This window comes from Balaenoptera musculus, chromosome 8 (genome assembly GCF_009873245.2).
Source record: "Balaenoptera musculus isolate JJ_BM4_2016_0621 chromosome 8, mBalMus1.pri.v3, whole genome shotgun sequence".
In the NCBI taxonomy this organism is placed as follows: domain Eukaryota; kingdom Metazoa; phylum Chordata; class Mammalia; order Artiodactyla; family Balaenopteridae; genus Balaenoptera; species Balaenoptera musculus.
In genome coordinates, this window is record NC_045792.1 from 92,679,185 (window position 1) to 92,693,612 (window position 14,428).

Below are 14,428 nucleotides of genomic sequence, written 5' to 3' on the forward strand. Positions count from 1 at the left end.
CCTTTTGCACCTCTATTATTATGTTTTTTCTTCAAGAGTCTCAGGGTGATGATAATGTCTCAAGCCTTTAACAGAGATTAATTCCCACTCGGGTACTGGCAAGGGCATCACCTGAGGTCAAGAGACCCAGTCCTGGGTCTGTGACTGACCAGCTGGGCAATGTAACTGAAGTCAGTCCATTTTGAGGTCTCAGATTCCCTATCTATAAAAGGAAGGGTCTGGACTGCTGGTCCTTATAACTCTGAAACACCACCGAGTCCTAAGATACTGTGACTTATAAGACAACTGATAGAGCAGTGCCTTTGAGAGAAGAAAGTAGGATAGATTGGAAAGAGGATGAGAATGGAGTGAGTATGGGAACAAGAGAAGGCAGGATTCAGGAAGCTTTGTAAAAAGGCAGGCCAGAGGGCTTCCATATTCAAGCTTTGTCTATTTCCTAATTAAGTCCGTAGTTGCTTCCCCTCTCCCCTCCCCATCCCCTTGTCTCCATCTGCAAAAACAGGTGTGCAACCAAGAGACCCAGATGGATAAGTTTACACGTACCACATATTCTGATGGCAGCTCCAACTCCCCTGACCCCGCCTTTTCACCAAACCCTGGCCACTCTCCATCCTCTGTGGCCTGTATATCATCTTTATAGGCTCAGGTACTAAAAACCAGGAAGTTATTAAAGCCCAGGTCTGGCAATTTCACTGAACTTGACAAATCATTAAGAAGATTCATTCTAAATACATTCAGACCAGCTCTGGCACTTTCCCCAGGCCTGAAAGATAGGTTCTCATCACACAGTGCAGAGGAAAGCTAGCTTTGTGATATCAGCCTCCCTTTGCCTCTAAGACTGTCAGGGACTCCTTTGGCACACAATTTCCAGAGCAAGAACTAGAAATGTAGATTCTGGTGGCCACTTTTCTCATCATGGGGAAGCTCTTCTGCAACAGATAGTTTTGAGCTACCTGTATTTGCATATGGTTTCCTTTTTGGGGGGACATAATTGACATTTATTTGTTGCCAGTTCTTTGTCACTTCTCAAATTGATATTTTGGTACTATTTTTCCTATGAGATTGTGTCTTGATTTTATTTCTTATAGTCTCTCTCTCTCTCTCTCTATATATATATATATAAATGACCATAAACCCCTTTACATCAAATGTAAAAAGCTGAAGTCAAGAAGATAAGCAAAGCCAACAGATTTTAAAATCCACCTATTCCAGTGGTGTTCTGTGTGGTACATCTAGGGTACTCGGTATATTTTTGAATGAATGAATGAATGAATGAATCCTTACTCCAAATGAGATCTTAACTAGATGTGGGTATCAGTCAGTTGCTACTGCATTATAAATAACCATAAACATATCAGGGTCACACAATAATATGTATTTATCACAGAGCCAAGCCCAACCTCAATGTGTGGGTAAATCTTCTTCTCCCAAGAAGGCAGAGGTGGTAAGGGAATGAATATTTGCTCCCCAAAAATCTAATCTATCAGGCTCCAAATATAAAATAGGAGCTATAGCTGCCCTGGTTGATGGTTGGGACAAGCCAGCCCAGAATCTTCTCTAGATACCTGGTTTCTCTCTCCTGCCTTCTATGGTGGTTCCTGAGATGCTTCATCAGAAACCAGGACCCTACAGGACACAATTTAAAAATAAAAGCAGTGCTTAGATTTGTCCTGGATACGATACCGAAGTACCAGGTTCATGAGTGGGGAGGGAATTCTAGGCTGAGAGAACAGGATAAACAAAAGACAGTTATTGTTGTTGTTGTTTTTACATTTTATTCCTAGCACCAAGTACCATCCTTAGTACGTTGTGGGTACTCATTAATCAATGTTTGACAAAAACAAATAAAAATCATAGTGAAAACAGACTCCCTAGCTGAACAGAGCAGTGTATAAAATGTTCAGCTAGGGGGACTTCCCTCGTGGCTCAGTGGATAAGAATCCGCCTGCCAATGCAGGAGACAAGGGTTCGAGCCCTGTTCCGGGAAGATCCCACATGCCGTGGAGCAACTAAGCCCGTGCGCCACAACTACTGAGCCTGCGCGCTAGAACCTGCGAGCCACAACTACTGAGCCCATGTGCCACAACTACTGAAGCCCACGCTCCTAGAGCCCATGCTCTGCAACAAGAGAAGCCACCACAATGAGAAGCCTGTGCACTGCAACAAAGAGTAACCCCTGCTTGCCGCAACTAGAGAAAGCCCGTGAGCAGCAACGAAGACCCAATGCAGCCAAAAATAAATAAATAAATAATTTAAAAATTAAAAAAAAAAATTTTCAACTAGGTTTGCAATTTAAATTTAGCATCAAACACCCTTGGTACTTCATCCCAAAGGCTGTCAATGGAGTCAGTGTATCAATACCTAGGACTCTCAAGATGCAAGTATTCTTGTGCAGGACTCATGACCCTAAAGGCAAGGACCTCACACCTGGTTTGTTGGGAAGAGCAGAGCTAGTTTCCAGGATCCTAAAATACACTGAGAAATCACTAAGATGTTGAGGCACAAGTGAAAGACGTAAACATACCTATTATGCAAATTATCCTCATGGAGCAACTGACCCAGACCCAAACCTTAGTCCAACTATTCGGCCATTCCAGATCTTGCCTCAGGACCCCTGGGCTGGCTGACCCACTTTCCAAACTATTTAGCAACTGCTCAGGGAAGTGTTCATGCAGTCAGACCAAAGGGCCATAAACTTCATGACCAGCCCACTCATCCTAGGTATAATAACTAGCAGCAAGGAGGCTGGCTGTACTTATTACTATTGAGATAATTTCCAGGTAAGAGAATCCATTGCTGTAGAATTTCCCTCCAAGTTGCACCAGTGCAGCTTTTAAAATCTGGACTATTTCCCACATGCAAATGGAGCCAAATATAGTTTATCATCCACTGATAGGAAAAGTTATCTGCACAGCTGTGGATCCACATTATTTATGCTCTGAGCAGGACAACACTGTAAATTATTTGCCATATGCTGGAACTCAACAAGGACTGAGTTTATAAATATGATATTAAACTCTTAAGAGGGAGTTGCAAACCTTTATAAAGCCATCAATTTTTTAAATGGTTTAGAAGTACAAATTAACAGCTGGATGTGGGTGCCATCTTCCAAAAACAGATGGCATTGGCTTTTCTAGAAGCAACAAGATCCTGAGACCAAATGCAAAGATCAGGACTTGGATGCTTTTTGGAAATCTACTTCAAAGCCCAGAATAATGAGTAAGATTCAAAGTTCTTTACCTGGAGGCTTCCCTGACCACCCCAGTCCATGGTCTGAATTTCCCTCTGAACTCCTATTACCTTGCTTCATGCTGCACTCATTTTAAACCTAATGACACACACTTTGCATTATACACAAAATTTCAGTTCTCTTACTCATATCCTATTATTTTCCCCGACTAAACACTAAAACACTAAATGACTAAAATACTTCTGCTTTCTATAACATCTTCTAGAAATACATTACATAGAAAGAAAAAGTCCCCCATAATCTGACCTCACAAAGGTGACCACTGTTGACCATTTGGTGCAGAGTTCTTCAGATACTATTTTTGGTCCATGGACTGATATATATGTATCTTTAAACAGAAATTATACCACTTATACTATCCTTTTTCCTGTTTCCCCAATGTACATGGTAAGTTCTTTAAAGGCAGGGATTTTAGATCAATAAATTATTTATTCCAATATCTACTATGTATTAGGTGCTACCAGATATGAAAATAAATAAAGCAAAAGACTCAGATTGAAGAGCTTACCTACCTGGCAAGGAAAAAAACATGAAAAATAATTATTATAAAACAAGGTGACACAGGCTGTAATGCAGGTTTATAAAAAGTGCCATGAAGAAGCCTTCCAGTGGGCCTGCAAGGAGAAAGGACATACGTCTGTCTGACTTAATCAGCTACAAAGGGACTGGTTTGGATTAGGACTCAGCTCTTAACTCCTCTCTCCACATGCTCATACCTTGAAAATATTGGCTCTACATGATTTCTTGGAGCCAGTTGATGTGAAGCATATTAAAAACTCTTGTTCTCTCTCTCTTAGCTGACCACACTGACATGAAGATGTAATAATACATTGTGATGTCTAACTTTGGGGATCTCTGCACTCTCTCTGCAGGATTCCAGGATTCTGAAAATGAATCTGTTTCAACAAGACGGATATCACTGAAACCACCTCCTGCTCTGTCCCATCACCAATACCACCACCCAGCCCTTCCTTGATATGCAATCTGGTCAAGTTACTTCACATCTCTAAGCCCTGGTTTCCTCTCTGTAAAGTAAGAAGAATCATGCAACTTCAAACACTAAGAGAAAAGCGTGTGCTTTATTCAATTCTGATGATTAAATAAGATAACATTTATGATAGCCCCAGCTTTTACAGTGGCTATTCAGTAACTGTTAAGGTAATGGGTATATAAAACAAGCAGGACCCAGGGAATGTAATCAGCAACTTTATTTTATTTTTCACCCCTCTATCCCTTTATAATGCTCTGGATAAATTGTCGAGTAGATCTCAAGACATTTCTGCTCACGCCAGAGAGTCCTCGGGTTTCATGAAGCTGGAAACACGATCTCAACTCAGTAGTTCTAATGTCCCATCTTGTGGAATATTCCAAACTCCAAATTCAATTTGACAACAAATCTCTCCTTCTTCAGCTGGTGCCTGCTGCAAAGTAGCTATTTTTAGTGAAAAGGGGGTCGTGGTCTTCCTTATCACCTCCTCCAAGCTGCGCGTCCTGCCTACTCCCTCTTCTTGATAACTGCGGTTTCTGACTCCACCACAAGGGTGCTGTGGGGTTGGGAGGTGGAGGGTGGAGCAGGGCAGTTAGGAGATGTTAGGGGACTAAGAATGTTCTTGCATGACTGGCATGCATCTCAGGTGGTTCTGTGCTCTCTGAGCCTAGCACATGTTTAAAGCTGGCTTTCTCTCATGGCGCTTTTTATTCATTCCTCAGAGACCCCCAATATCACCTTGACCTAAGCCAGCGTTCTCAACCTTAGCACTATTGACATTTGGGTCGAATAATTCTTTGTTGTGGAGAACTTTCCTATGCATTGGAGATTTTAAGCAGCATCCTTGCCCTCTACCCACTAGAGGCCAGTAACATCTCCCCCAGCTCTAACCAAAAACATCTCCAGACATTGCTAAATGTCTCCTGCAGGGCAAAATTGCCCCTGTTGAGAACCACTGACCTAGCAATTATATTCTATTAAGAGGGAAGAAAAAGCAATGATCTGAGTACTTTTTAGGTAGATTTGGGTTAGGAAGAGAGTAATGGGGGGAGGGGAAGTATCATTCTCTGCCTATACTTTGTAAACATATCCATTCATCTAGAAGCTGATACTCTTCCTATCTGATGAATCCACATCATGAATCTTTAACCTTTGCCCGAAGTACTTTTGATTATGACTGCTAGGGCTGCAAAGCACCGGCACGTTGAAATTCTGACGTCACAAGGCACTGATGGAACGTCTGTCACTCACTCAACTTCCCTCCCAGCTGGAATCTCTGAAAATGCTGAGGGACGGTGGAAACTGACTTGAAGAGTGATCAAAGAGATCTTGCAAATTAAGAGGGATGTCATTACTGAACTTTAAAGGAGCCTGGCAACTAAAAAGGAGAATCATGTTGCTCCTCTCTTTTTAAAATGTTCAAAGAACTCCTAGTTTAAAACCTTGAACAAGGGCTACAGGGCCCTGAATGATCTGGTCATCTCTCTGCCCACTTGTTTCCTCCTTTCCTTGCTCCTCCCTCCCTGGCATCCTCCCTATCTCTCTACTGCATTCAATTTCCTTTTGGACTTCTCTCTTCCCGGATGGCTTTCTCTAGATTCTCTGCCTAAGTCCTATTCATATTTCAGATCACAGCTGTCAGTTCCTCAGGGAAATCTTCCTTGAACCCTCAGACTAGGATAGAGACCTCTTTTACTTTCTCACAGGAACCTTCATAGCACTACAACAATTATAACTAACAAGTATTCCTTTAATGTTGAGTACTAGACTAACAGTCCCTTGAGGCCAGGAACTGTGTCTCCTTTGTTGACTGCTGTATCCCAGCACCTAACACAGTACAGTAGACAATCATTGACTGAAGGAACACATAAATAGATGAATGAAGGAGTGGTATCAGGGAGAGAAAGAAAGGGGAGAGAGACAGAAAGTCATAGAGAAAAGGCAGGCAGAGAGCATCAGCTTGCCTTCTTTTTTTTTTTTTAATTTATTTATTTATTTTTTATTTATGGCTGTGTTGGGTGTCCGTTTCTGTGCGAGGGCTTTCTCTAGTTGCGGCAAGCGGGGGCCACTCTTCATCGCGGTGCGCGGGCCTCTCACTATCGCGGCCTCTCTTGTTGCAGAGCACAGGTTCCAGACGCGCAGGCTCAGTAATTGTGGCTCACGGGCCTAGTTGCTTCGCGGCATGTGGGATCCTCCCAGACCAGGGCTCGAACCCGTGTCCCCTGCATTGGCAGGCAGATTCTCAACCACTGCGCCACCAGGGAAGCCCTCAGCTTGCCTTCTGATAGAGTGATTTGCGTGTCAATGAGATCCTGGGGGCACGCCCCCCCCCCATGCTCCTGATCCCCAGAAGACACAAACAATACCTCCTCTCCATGTCTGACTAGTAATTTCAGATGTCAGCCAACTCTCTCTGTTCTCCTTGGAGAGACACAGCCCTGAGGAATCGGAATACACTCCCTGCACATTCCCTTGTAATAGCAGACACGGTGAATTGAATCAGCAGCCTGGGCTTAGGGACAAACTGCATTTGGAAATTGTATTTATGTATCAAAAAACTAATTACTGCCAAGTTCCACCTCAGTAGTACTTGATGATTTCATCATTAGATCTAATTGCACTTCTGTTTAGGATAAGAGTTTACTGTCTTTTCATTGATAATGGAAATTGAAGATACAAAAACGTGAATGGCTGTGAGGCCTCTTTCCTTAGATGATTTCTGGCCCGTGCAAAACAAAGTAGCCTTCACCACTTTCAGGCCCAAAATACAAATGTTTGTTTTATGTTTGCCTGTGTTTTGTGGCCTTTTGGTTTCTGCTGAGCTCCAAAGATGAGACCTAACAGTTTGTACCCACTTTTAGGAATACACCAAAAAATATAAGCTTTCACATCTGAAGTGCTCACTTTCACAAAACCACAAATGGCTTATTCCTACAAATATCCTCCATTCTTCCTCTGACATAAGAGGCAGAGCAATGGGAGGTACATTTCTTCATAACCATTTGGAGAGAGGGCTGGTGCCACTGTCCCCAGAATCGGGGCAGCTCTGTCTCCAGCTGGGATGGAAGGAGCTTTGGGCTAGTGTCATGGAGTCACCAGCAGGACAGGTGAGGCAGGATGTTTTACCCACTCACTGAACCTGGGAGCAGCAGGGCCTTCCATACCACTGGGTCCTGCCACGTTTTAATGAAGTAAAGCACTAGATTTTCCCTGTTAGCGTTTCTGATTTGTCATTTTATTGAGTGGCGAAAAGGGCAGCCAGTTAGCAGCTGAAGCAGAAGAAAGAATCTGAACTCCCAAAATCTAACAGGAAGATCCCCATCCTGACCTACACCCAGAAAGAAGGAAACTCTCTGCCTTAATAGTGGGTTTTAATTTAAAAAGAAATTCAGGGAAACATCACACAGGGCTCTGGAGGTACTGTCACAGCTGTGGACTTCCTGCCACCTCATCAAAGGAGCAAATGTTGGCTGGCTGGGTGGATGGATGGCTTATGTGTTTCCTTCTTATGACCAAGGTCCCAGTTCCCTGGCTTCTCACACCTTTACCTCTTTCAAGTGCCTCTATTTGGCTTGTGGCTCTTTAGCCTGGGTCTCTGCAGTCAGTCAGCTGGAGGCTGAGAGCATGTAACCACAGTGTGCAGAGATCCGAGGGCCAACGGGCAGCTAGAGGACAAGGACACAACCTCTTTAGGAGATGAAGTCTGGCGGGGCTCCCACTGTTTAATCAGGTTCTTAATAGGCTTCACTTCCTGGTGCCATCACATCCTGCTCTCATCAGGGAAGCGGCGTCCTCTCTGACGCTCCCTGTGTCTCTTTGTCTCAGTCTTTGTCGTTTTTGGTTTCTTTTTCTGTCTTTCTTTTATTCTCATCCTCTCTCTGTCTCTCCCTCCCTCCCTCCCCCCACTCCTTTTGTCTCTTTCTCTCTCTCTTGGTCTATGTATCTCTCATCTCTCTCTCTCTGTCCTCTTTGTGTCCCTACCTCTCCATGTGTCTCTAATTTCCTCTGTGTCCACTTTTCTCTCTCATTAGAAAAGCAAAACCCAAGCCTGGATGCAGGGGGTGGGGAGTCTGGGAGAGAATGGATACATGTATATGTATGGCTGAGTCGCTTTGCTGTACACCTGAAACTAGCACAACATTGTTAATCGGCTATACTCCAATATAAAAAATATATAGATATAGATATATTTTGCCTTGAAAAAATCTAAAAATTAAAAAAAAAATTTTAATAAAATATATAGAAAAAAGAAGAAAAATTCTCAATTTTATTAGTAATTAAAAAACAAATTACAGAAAAAAAAAAAGAAAGAAAGAAAGAAAAGCAAAGCCCAGACCTTGCCTCCTGTTGGGGCTGAGCCGCCTTTCCATTGGCCCCCCCAACACCTCCACAAGTTCATCCTTTCTGACCCCTCCTCTCCCTTCTCCCTAGAAATCCAGAAGCAGCTCCTTGCTTCCTGGGGCCTACACCGACCTGCTCCTCGACTTTGCTCCCCTTCTCAAGCTCCACAGCTTTCCAGTGCTTGCTCCCTGCAGCCTTGATTAGCCCCTCCTGACAACGGTTCTCCAGGGTCTCACGCTTCCCCCAGCCCTCCTACTCCACAGTCACTCCAGTATTTCTTTCACCTGCCTCATGGAGCAACCCATCGAGGTACCCAGTGCTTCTCCTATCCCAAGAATCCTGAGTAAACCATAGAGCAACACTAAACCATTCCAGTGCAAAGCCAATATGTGCATTTCTAACGTTCATTTTTAATAATATTGCTCCATTGCTTCTGGCCAATTCAAATAAGGAAATGCCCAAAGCCATATCCACTTTGAAGATGAGAGATGGTGCCATACAATCTCTGCAATGTCTATTTGAAAATATTTCCCCTGCAGTTTTGTGAAGAGAATGTGTGTATTCATTCTACAAACATTTACCGAAGGCCTACTACGTGCTAGCACACGGGCCACTGATATAAAAACGGAGAGTCATATTCCCTGACATGCTCAGCAGGCCGTGATCCAGCACACTCATCCCCTGCGGAATGACTCTCATTTACTCCTGAAGATCCTGCCTCTATGTGAAAAACCATTAAATAAAACAATATTTTCATTAATTTTAATGGAAAAAATTAGAACATACGGCATCCTAACCAGTGATAACCAATTTGCACAGATAGAATGATACATCAGTTGAACAGTGAAGGCAAGTTTCTACAAGTAATAAACAATAATTTGAAAGTAAATTCAGTCAGTACATGAACTATGGTGCCATCGAGACTTATTACACGTCACGCGGGATGAAGAGCAGGTGGCAGGCGATGGGTGAAAGAAGGTGAGTGGGAGCCCAGTCGGGGAAAGGTGAATTCTCCTTTCTGCACCACTGGCTTCATCAAAATGCACTCAAAATAAAGTTATAGTATGGAAAAATACATTTAGGAGAAAATGAAGTCCAAACAGAAGAAGGCTTCTAAACATGGGGAAAAGATATTCCTACCTAACGTGCTGAAAACTCCTAATGGATGTGACCTCCTCCTCTTTTTCTTTCTAAAATGGACTGGTACAAAAAAGTGTGCAGGTTAACATTGTTTGCAATAACAACAACTATTTTTAAAAATATTAAAAAAAAATAACCCTGACCACCACCCAAATGCCCATTGATAAGGAATGGAAGTAAATCAAGGTACATCCATGCACAGTAATCATTTGTAATAATTTTTTAATGAACAAGGTAAATCTATAGTTAATAATATAGAACAATGCCCAAGATATAGTGTTAAGTTAAAAAAAACAAGCTGTGGAAATATGTGAGCATGATTTATACACTCATAAATATATCCTTTTTTTTTTTTAATGATCTTAGATGGATAACATAAGAAACTATTTACAGGTGTTAGTCCTAAAAGGTGTGACAGAAGAACAAGGGGTAAGAAGGGAGTCTTTCACTTTTATTTTATATCCCCTGTGACTGTTTGAATTTTATCATAAGCATTGATTATTGTTAGAATAAAAAGTAGATAAGAATTTTTGAATTAAGATCAAAATATAGAGGAAATTGTTAACTCTGAAAATTTCACATTGTTATCTAGATGTCTGGTTATTCCAGGGTCCGCAGCAGTGCCAAGAACATTCCCATTGGGGTCGTCTTTACGCTTTGGATTTTCCTGAAATGCTCTCTCCTCCAGCCTCCGGCTCAGCCCATCCTCCTCAGCCTCTCCTGGTAGAAGGGTAGGTACTTCACAGCACCCTTATTTACCTGATTTACCCTCTCCATGAAATTGCTTGAGGGATTTTCCAAAGTAATAATTCCCTCTTCTAGATATTAATTAAGGAGTCCTGTTGCCACTTCACTTAAATATCCTAAGGTCCAAACAGAAAAGTCTAACTTCTCTGACTCCACAGAGGCCAATAAAATGCCTCTCTGAGGAGACTTCATATAAGCAAAGAAAATTCATTTGAAAAGGTGAAGCCGGGCTTCCCTGGTGGCGCAGTGGTTAAGAGTCTGCCTGCCAATGCAGGGGACACGGGTTCAAGCCCTGGTCTGGGAAGATCCCACATGCCGCGGAGCAACTAAGCCCGTGCACCACAACTACTGAGCCTGCACGTCTGGAGCCTGTGCTCCGCAATGGGAGAGGCCGCGACAGAGAGAGGCCCGCGCACCGCGATGAAGAGTGGCCCCCGCTCGCCGCAACTGGAGAAGGCCCTCGCACAGAAACGAAGACCCAACACAGCCAAAAATAAATATAAATTAATTAATTAATTAAAGAAACGTTAAAAAAAAAAAAAGAATACAGGGACCTCAGTCATATAATTGTAAGAAAAAAATAAATTTTCAAAAAAAAAGGTGAAGCCCATCAGTCAGCAGGAAGCTCCCAATCCTGAAGCAGGTACATGCCGGGTGCTTACCTCCACTGTAATAATATCTGTTTCTGTGGAGAGGGAGCTAAATTCCATCCTGCTGGGCTCTCAGGGCCCCAGTTCACGATGCGGTGACCTGTGCTGATGCCTCCCGAGGTGAATCTGTTCTTTTGTTTGTTTGTTAAAGCACCTTGGGTACTCTTTCTTTCTTTCTTTCTTTCTTTCTTTCTTTCTTTCTTTCTTCTTTCTTTCTTTCTTTCTTTCTTTCTTTCTTTCTTTCTTTCTTTCTTTCTTTCTTTCTTCTTTTTCTTTCTGTCTTCCTTCCTTCCTTCCTTCCTTTCTTCCTTTCTTTCTGTCTTTCTTTCTTTCGGCTATGTTAGGTCTTCATTGCTGCACGCGGGCTTTCTCTAGTTGCGGCAAGCGGGAGCTACTCTTCATTGCGGTGTGCAGGTTTCTCATTGCCGTGGCTTCTCTTGTTGCAGAGCACAGGCTCTAGGTGCACAGGCTTCAGTAGTTGTGGAACGCAGGCTCAGTAGTTGTGGCTGGTGGCTCTAGAGCACAGGCTCAGTAGTTGTGGCACACGGGCTTAGTTGCTCCGCGGCATGTGGGATCTTCCCGGACCAGGGCTCGAACCCATGTCCCATTCATTGGCAGGCAGATTCTTATCCACTGCGTCACCAGGGAAGTCCGTGAATCTGTTTTTTCCATTCTAGTTTCCCCATCTCTTAAATAGGGGTGCCTATTATTCTTGCCTCTGCTGCTTTTTTGGGGGGAAGAAATCAGTCAGGGATGACCAAAACACTACATAAGTGTCTATAAAATACAATAAAATAATCACAGCTCTTATAACTTAAAAACCTACCAGGGCCTCCAAATCACTTGGGAAAAGCATTTTATATGTGACTATAAATCATACCATCTGCTGCACTCCCCTGATTTTTAAATCAGATCACTGCCAAATCCAAACATCAAAAAAAGAAGAAAATAAGATCTTTTTGAGCTTTATCATAACTTTGGGCCTCTGCACCCCACAGCAGCTCAGTTTTTCCTTCTAAGACCTGGGTCTTCCCCAAGGATATTCACTCAGATCAACTTCACAACTGACTAACTTTTTAAAAAAAAGTATACATCACACACACACGTGCCACTGGAAGGCACTCTCCAAATACTGGAAAGAATTAGTATTGGATTATCATGTAGGAAGGAAAGAAGAATTTTTTAGAAATTAACCAAACTAGGGATCTAATTCTGAAGAAGTTGGTGAAAAAGACTAGAAAGTAAAAGATCATCTTCACATGCAAAAATGTGTAGCCTCCTCCAACTTCATTCAACAAATTTTTATTAGTCACCGACTGGGAAGGAGTGGGGAGGCCTGGAAAGAGCACAGGCTTTGGAAAAAGAATGAACCTGGGCTCTATGACTTGCTACTTCTATGGCTCTGGGCAAGTTGCTTCACCTCTCTGATCCATAGTTTTCTCTTCTATTAAGTGAGGATTTTAATATCTCCTTTACAGAGTTGTTTTGGGAATTAATAACAAAACATACGTAAAATATTTAGCACAGTCCTGGCATATGGGAGACCCTCAACGTTTGTTATCTATTCTCATTCTCTGTCCCGAGAAACGGTGACAGGAGAGACAAATAAAGACACACCTAGATTGGGGATGTTAGCAGCTCATCCGCTTCCAGGTCACAAACACAGCTGAATTGCACACACAAGGGAAGATCAAGCAAGAAACCCTTTCCTGAGGAAAACTGGGGCCAACCCTGACATGCAAAACTGCATCACACCAATTATTCTGATCCAGGCAGAGGTGTCTGGACGCAGCGGATAATTAGTGGCTGCCCCAGTCTTTGCAGTGACATGACTGGTGCTGTTTACTGTAATTACATTACAGTAAAATGATGAGTTTTCCCATAATTGGTAGTTACAGCGTAATTGTGACTACACAGAATATTAACACCCTAGTTGCCAGAGGCTTCCAAAAATCTTAGCTAAGTAAATATTTCCCTTCTCTCTGGGCAGCAAAATGAGGGAACTGGAACTTTCTAGGACAGCCTCTCACATCTGCCCTTCTCATACTTCATACACCAATCTCCTCAGATTTTTCAAGGGATCCCACTTTGATCTCTGCAAGGACCCAGTGTCATGGACTTTCCACCTTCCTTCCCTATTAAACCTGTGGTGACAGCCAGCAAACATCTGACAGATTCATTTTATTTACAAGTATGACAGCAAGCGCTAGGCTGAGAGTGAGGCAGGCCTGATTCAAATCCTGACTTGCCCACTTTATTTCCCTGTGACTTTGGCAATCATGTAACCTAGCTAAGCCTTCTTTTCCTCACTAAAATGGAGATTATACCACCCACCTCGTGGTACTAATGTAGCAGCAGATAAATGAGTTACAGCACATAGTAGGCACTTAAGAAACGTTAGTTAAATTTAAGGGTAAGTTACTAATCAAAATTAATAGGATGCTGTTCCCAGGTTTATTTCTATTTTTAATGGTAAAACAAATACTTTGAATTAAATCAAAGTCATTATTCAACAGGTATGTAAAGTATTTGAGGAAGTAGAACAAGTTTTTCCAAACTCCTTAAGTCCCATAATAGTGTCTAGCCACTTAAGAGGTGGAATTGCATGAAGGTTTAACGCACATACCACAAATCCAAATGGCTCAGGTTCAAATCCCAACTCTGACACTTTCTAGCTGTGGGACCCTGAGCAAGTGACTTTTAACCTATCTGGGTTACTATCTCCATCTACAAGGGAGGAATATTTATTTTACTAAACTCCTGGGGTTGTTATGAGGATCAAGTAAGTTAAAACACATAAAACTGAGAGTAACTGGCACATTGGAAGCACTCAATAAGTGTTGATGTTATCAGGATTCTTATTCTATTAACTGCTGATCTAATTGTACTTTCACTGATGAAAGGGATAAAATAATCACTAGAACCAGAAGAATGTCCATTTGCATCAGGAAAGCTACAAAAGCCACAAATACAAACTTGGAGAAGGAATGGAAGATTTATAGTTTCATAGCAGCAATAACTTACATTCACTTTATGATAAATGCTATAATCTAGGAGTCATTATGAAAAGAAAAAAAATGAACTTTCCCAAATCCCACCAGTGATATAAAGGTGTTAATGTCATTTTGAGACCTCAGGGTACTCTAAGATAGACCAATGGAAGGGCTTATAACCAGAACTGGGGAGTACAGCAGTAAATAATGAACAAACTCAACAGTAAAAAATATTTTGTAATTTTTAAGTTCAAGGATTGGATTAATTAAACTGTAGCAGGGTATAAATTTATGCTTCTCCTTTTCAAATTTGACCAGT